The sequence below is a fragment of the Mastomys coucha genome, chromosome X (genome assembly GCF_008632895.1).
Source record: "Mastomys coucha isolate ucsf_1 chromosome X, UCSF_Mcou_1, whole genome shotgun sequence".
NCBI lineage: Eukaryota > Metazoa > Chordata > Mammalia > Rodentia > Muridae > Mastomys > Mastomys coucha.
Genome location: NC_045030.1, coordinates 81,810,965 through 81,818,366, shown reverse-complemented (window position 1 = coordinate 81,818,366; position 7,402 = coordinate 81,810,965). Strand labels below are relative to the sequence as shown.

Below are 7,402 nucleotides of genomic sequence, written 5' to 3'. Positions count from 1 at the left end.
ACAGCTATGCCTAACTGCTGAGACTGAAGAAAAAGATACTGATTGGGTCACAGAATGCTGGCAGACTGAGGGCGGGATTTTGCCTGCCTGCTTGTTTCTCAGTTGAATAATACATGGTGGACTGAAAGCCACACCATGTTCAGTCCCATTTTTTATTCCCTCTTGCTGTCTGATTGCCTTTAATTCTCTTAGGCTCCTACTCCTCTTCCAGAAGACCTCATTCATCTGTAGCTGCAGGCAGCTGCAACATTTTGGCGCCCAACGATGAAGCCGGGAAACGAGGAGGTAAATAGAGAGCAGTACTGCCTTGGCAAAGCTTCACAGAAAACAGAAGAAAGAAAATGGTGTCCGGCACAGGTAAACAATTTATGGGGTGCAAGAGGATGCTGGCTAAGATGAGACTACACTGGCCTGGTGTTAATCTCACTTAGGATTTGGTGGCGACAGTCAGGATAGGAAACTTCAATAGGCAATTGTCCATAGATAAAGAACTACATTTAGGCCTGGGGAATAGGGCATTAATAAAATAAAGAATAGATAAAAATAGTAAAATACAAAAACAATACAAAATATATGTATATGTGTGTGTGTGTTTGTGTGTGTGTGTGTATGAGAGAGAGAGAGAGAGAGAGAGAGACAGAGAGAGAGAGAGAGAGATCAAAAGAGAAAGAAAATGGATTTTAGAGCTATCCCAGAGACAGAGAGAAACCGAGAGAGGTCTTGCTTTCCCTATTACTCATTCAGGAGAAATTCCTAGTCTTAACTTTGTGTTATAGTCAGTGCACTGATGTGTCTACGTGTGAGTTTGTGTCTGTCTTTGTCTTGTGGTATGAATGATTGTGGGTTTGTGTTTCATGTTGAAAGTAAAAGATGGTTGACACAGCAGAGGCTGAGTTAAGTTGCCCGCTGAGAAACAAAGGGTTAGCTTAACTCAAGACATGTGGTAGAAGTCAACAAAGATGGCGGCACAGGGAGCAGGGTGAGGGGTGGCATGGCCACCACCATGCAGTATCTGTAGCAGGACCCTGGTGGCAGAGGTTTCCACACCTGTCTGGTGTACCAAGGGCCGGTCCACTCGGACAGCAGAGGTGCACTGGCGGCCCGGAGCAGGTGCAACAGAGGCTGGTGGCCTTGGCAGCAGTAGCGGCCAAGGCCAGAATGGGCTGGCCAAGGGCGGCAGTGGTGGTGGTGGTGGCAGCCTGGGCTGGATGCTAGTGGCGGGACCCAGCTTGCACCACACTCTGCACGAAGATGGCAACAAAGCACAGCTAGAGTCGTAGCCACCACCACAACACACACGTACACATGGGTGGCCCACACTTACAACAAGACAGGTGGTGAAAACTAGAGTTTTGCAACCATTTGGCTACATCTAGCAGCTGCGGTTTAAGTTGCAGGCCAATATCAAAAGAAATTTAGAAGTGTGATTAAAATTGACAGAGTTCCATTGGCTGCAGTTCATTAATTAGAAACAACATTATCATGGTTCTAAAATAACTTTAAAGTTACAATTTATAAGAGGTCAATGAGGCCATAAATTTATAAAAGCATTACAATCTGGCCTGTCTACTTCATATAAAGTTATTGTGCATTTAAAAGTTTGGGTTTTTTCCCTATACGTCCTGGTAATTTTAAAGATTTTGCTTCTAGTGAGTTTGTAATCATTAAAAACTGCCTTCAATAAGGGCTAAAAGCCTTACATTATGTATAATATTTTTTGTCCCTGCTTCAGTACAAGAAGCCAGGACTTTGAATTTTTCAGTGTACATTGATTATTATCTAATCCCCTTAATAGGGAATTTCAATACATTTGCTCTTATACCATGAGCTTTAAAAAGAGTATTAGTTGCTCTACAAAAAGTTTCAGAGGCAATATCTTTTTCAATATTTAAGCCTCGGTTATATCAAAACAGTTGTATTAAGTAAGAAAAGATGAGTTACTTATTTCAAATTACTTTTGACTAAGGCCTTACCTTAAGCTCACTACAGGACTTAGGCCTTGAGAGACTCAGAACTTTTTACAAAAGGTAAAGAAAACTTCTGTAAACAATTGCTATCAATTGTAATCAAATGTTTGGGTTTTTAAATATGCCCACAACAACTCTTTGGCAAAAGAGAACATTAATATAAATTCATCTTTTCTCATATTCAAAGTAAAGTTTTAACATCTTATTATTAATAAAAAAATTATATAACAAAATCATAAATGTATTTTAGAAAACATCTCTTAAAAACCTGATGAGATGTCTACTCTTGCTTCAAATAGCAATTAAATTGGTTATTTCAAAATATTGATATTTGGGCTATCACATAGAAAAATTTTAAACAAAATGGTAATTATCATCTAAAAGACAAATTGTTAAGATTTACTTAAATGCATACTTTTATATTTAGTGTAAATTTATGTATGCATCCCATAATAGTATATACATCTACAGTCCTTTTATGGGAGAAAATTATATGTAAGTCACATGTTTAACCTTATTTTTCCCCCTACTTCAGCACAAATGATTGAACTATGTGCTGTAGTCACTGTTTATTAGATGATAAAATTAAGCATTAATTTGTATATTGGTATATGTATACATGTACATATCAGAGCTTATAACTGCTTATGATAATTTGACATTTTTAAAAAATAATTCTAATTTAAAAATTAAAAATAAAATATACATATGTGACTATTAATACCTTTTCAGAGTTCCTAGTGGCAATTGCCTTAACGTGAAAAGCAACAAAATATCAATTGGTTATTGTTTACATTACTTAATATTCTATAATTAATATGCCTATACTTAATATTCCTAATAAGATTTAAACAGATTATGGAACTGACTATTAAGGTCAAAAATTTAAAATGTTTTGTCATTGCTTCTTGGCCTTTTGGCTAAGATCAGGTGTAAAATGTTTTGTCAACAATTTAATGTTACCCATATTATTGAGATAATTTATAATTCTCAGAGATAATAAATTACTCAGTGTGAACTTCACACTTTGAAATTTTGATTTTTAATAATTAAAGGAGGAGGAATGACACTCTCAACTCCAAAGTTACCTCCAAAAGCATATCTCTCCTTTTGCTTGTTTAAAAAGCATATCTCACTTTTTGCTTATTTTAAAAATCTTTTTTTTTTTTTTGCAGTCTGATGCTAAAGGTCAGTCTGTTGTGGATCACCACTGGCATCCACACATTCCTAGTTCTTATGCCATGGTAAAATGGCGAGATCCACTTACTAACACATGGTATGGTCCTGACCCCAATTTAATCTGGGGAAGAGGCTCTGTTTGTGTTGGAGTACAAATGGCTGCCTGAAACATTGGTTTGTCAAGTGGATGCAGATCCTGAGTCATTTTAATAAATATGTTTTCAACAAAAATAATGGCCAGAAATTTTTACTAGCCCACAAAGTTCACTTGGCTGAAACAGCCTCCACTTTTTTCCTGAGACTTAACTGCAGCTTCCCAGTACATCTGGAGGCCAAGCCTTGGGCCTGAGCATTGCTAATTTGCAACTGAATTGAGTGCCTGGGACATCATCAAGATAATGTTAAGCTTATTGCTTTTAAACTTTTGAGCTTTTGTCTCAAGCAGGTTTGTTACACACATGCAGGCCATGCTCCAAGCTGGACTCCAGAGAGGCTCTACGTGGCAATTATTCATCGTGATGAATAAAAGGTATTAAATACATGTCATGGCTTTGGTCTGTATGGGAAAAGGTATGCTGTAAGGGCCTGCAGTCAGAGAATTATTTGTGGATCTATGGCTCTCAACAACCTAAGACAGAGTCAAGTGCCAAGAGGCCGTGTTTATTAATAATAGGCACTAAAGGCCCGACTTGTGCAAATAAATACAAGCTAGCTGTACGAGATTTCCAAGATGGGTAAGGGAGAGACCAGTATATCTACATCTAAGACAGGCGGCGCTTCCAAGACACCATAATTCCCAGGCAGGGGTATGGTGCATAAATATGCCACAGTCCAGCTAATTTTTAATAAACAAGGAGGAATTGTGACCTCTCCTCAGCCAAAAGCCTATTGAATCAGAACTTGCCTTCATCTCAAGTGGTTCGCCCATCTGGGGTTAGACAAACAAAGCTCTTTTGTTTGAGTTACTTCTCCTCCAGAAGCTGAAGATGAAAATGCTGATTGGGCCACGAGATGCTGATGGACTTAGGGAGAAGTTTTTGCCTGCATCCTTGTTTCTCAGTTGGATAATACACTTTGGACATGTAACAGTCATGGCTCTGTCCCATTTTTTATTTATTCCTCTCACCATCTGATTCTCTTAATTTCTCTTAGGCTCCTTCTCCTCTTCTAGAGGACCAGATCATATGTAGCTGTAGGCGGCTGCAACATTCAGTGAACTGTGGGATGTTTTCCCTGGCAATGGGGACACAGTGTCAGTTTGTAGAGAACAATACCCTACCCTAGCATCAGCATGTGTTGTTAGGAGACCTCTGTGGGTGCCTCTCCACTAAAATCTCAACCAAATGCAATGAATTCCCACCACTGGAACCTTTCTTGTCTACCAATGATGACCAGTTCAGACTCCATTTCCTCCATTACTAGGAATCCTAACTATACCACTATCTTAGTAAGGGTCCATGGGTGTAAAGTGACACCATAACCAAGCAAATCTCACGAAGGACACCATTTCATTGGGAGTAGCATACAGGTTTAGAGGTTCAGTCCATTATCATCAAGGCCAGAAATGAGGCAATGTCCAGGGATACTTGGCTCTGGAAAAGAAGCTGAGAATTCTACATCTTGCCCCTAAGGCAAAGAAGAGAAGACTGACAAATTCAGGCAGCATGGGAGAAGGTCTCAAAGCCAACCACCACCATGACACCATCAAAGCAAGGATACACACATGCAGCTACCACAATAAACTTCATAGACTTCAAGAAGTTTCCAGTACAAAAGGCGTTCATCCCACCATACTCAAAAGCCCCCCAATTCCAATTTCTTCTCTCTGTACACTCTACTTCCTTATTCCCATCTGTCCCACTCTTGTCCTCATCAAACCACTGATATGCTGCAAAATTTATTCTATTTTCCCTTCTCAGATATGTTCATTCATGCTGCCCTCCACACCTACTCTTTACAGAATCTATCTGGGCCTGTGGATTGTAGTTTGGTTATGATTTATTTAATTCTAATACCAGTTGATACAGGAATGGATGATTTTACTACATGTGTACCTCAAGAATGACTGGATCTTGTAGTCAGGAATAAGATGCCCTGGAACATAACCACCTACAGACCTTGTGAGTTGTTATATGGCTAAGAATCCCAAAATGCCATGGTTTACAGCATTGACATGGAGGTACTTGCCTCAGCAGACACCTCTGCAAAATTCTGGGGCAGGGCTAATGATCATAGAGAACTTCTATTTATTTTGACACATCTGAGGATCATGCTTTCATAGTGTATCGAGAAATTAATGGCTCTGGCTTCAGCTATACCCTGCATTTCTGTAGGGAAAGAAATATCTACCTTTGACCAAAGCCCTACTTATAACTGGGGCCTTTAGTATGAACGGGAGATTGGTCAAGACTTAGTGTTATAAATTCCACTTACCATTTATAGTTTTAATTTTAATTTGTTAACCAGAAAAAAAAGCACGAAAAAGAACAAGACAGTCAAAATTTTATTTGAATCTTGTTATTCATGTTAATGCCAAGATTTTTCACATTGCCCAGGAAATTCCAATTTCAATGTCACTGGTATCTTGTGAGAGTTTACAAATTAAAACACAAGACATTCTTATTTCATTTCAAAATAATAAACCAACTCACCTTGGAAAACAACAATGCATACATTAGAAAAGACTTAAACTTAAAACTAAAGAACTATGTAGTAAGACTATTAATATTTTGGGATACCAAGAATCCTAAAGTTACCCAAACAAAATGAAAGTAGAATGCTTTATGCTCTCCTCCCACCAGCTCTCACATGAGGGTACAGCAAAAGGATCAGTGACTCTGTCAGACCTGATACTAGATGGCTCTAATTGGCAGTGCACTAGAATGTGGGAATGTCAGAGGTGTTGAATCATCTGCTGGAAGATCCAGGCCTCTGTCCTGTCTATCTCATCCTGCAAAGCCCCTGCATATTTTTCAGGGTAGGCTCTGGGATGAGTATTAGCAATGCTGACAAAAAACTGTAAGACTTTCATTTTGGTGGTTTCTGCAAAGGCCCTTGGGCCCCACAGGAACCCATGGCTAGGAGGATCACTATTGGGCACCTGCCTGTATTCCAGGTACCCTTCCTGTACAAACTCTTCAGAGATGAGCTTCCTGGGGTCTTTATGTATGTAAGGATCCCTCCCACCATGCAACCCTATGTTATTCAGCATTTCCCAGATAACCTCCTCACTGACATAGTTTCCCTTCATGAAAATGACACCCAGTACCACTATGAGGATACCTGTCTTGGGCATACCCTGGACATCAGTCAGCATCCCATCATAGGTGATCCCCATGGCAGTGACAAGGACATAGGAGTGGACAGAGGGGTACATTTCTACCATGTCAATGCCAAAGACCAGCTTCAAGCACTCAGAGGCCTCACTAAAGATCAGAGGGTAGTACTCATAATACTCTCTACCAATATATTCCAGCATTTCTGCTTTGGTAGTCAATGCCTTCATTTGATATTTGTAAATCAGAAAGTCCACCAAGTCATACACCTTTATGTTCAGTGCATTGTGCCACAAATTAGAGGAATCTTCCAGATCCACTAATTGTTTGACAGAAGCTTCGTCAGATGGGCCTTCAGGAATGGAGGCCATTGGCACACAGGGAGAGGAGGCTACCTGAGGACTATGGGGAGGACTTGGTATCCCACTACCATACAACTGATTTGAGGTGGTGGTGTCTTCCTCCTCCTCTTATTCGTGCCATGATCGCCTGGGTATTCTCTAATTCCTGTTGGGCCTGAGCACTGCTGTGGAGGTTGCAGTTTCTGGTGTTCTGGGAATCAGCCATTGGGACTTTCCTTGGTAAAAATAGGCAGGATAGTGTCCCAATCAAAGCAGGGAGGATGCACAGGCCTGATGGAGAAAGAAAGAGGGTGAGTGGATTCTTATGGGACCATGTCCCACAGCCTTCAAAACGTCTTGTTATCTGATTTCTCCTGAGTAGTGCTCTAGGGTCACAAGGACTCTAAACAATCCTAGAATCCTGAAAACCTGAAGCAGGAAGTGACCCAACAATTTGGAGTGCCCACAGGTCACAGGGCATATAAACTCAGGGCTACCATCAGCATATTTGACACCAGGGAATGTGGACAGTCTATATTCTTTTTTCTTGGATCCATTGATATATAACTGTAGTATGGGCATGTCAAGAAGTTCTGAGGATGCATAATTTTGGTTTTGTATAGGAAGTGAGGACACTATC

At 40.0% G+C, this 7,402-nt stretch overlaps 1 pseudogene; it reads right to left on the bottom strand.

Moving 5' to 3' along the window:
• Positions 1-5,866: 5,866 nt before the first annotated feature.
• Positions 5,867-7,171, bottom strand: LOC116093384 (annotated as a pseudogene).
• Between the last annotated feature and the right edge of the window lie 231 nt (positions 7,172-7,402).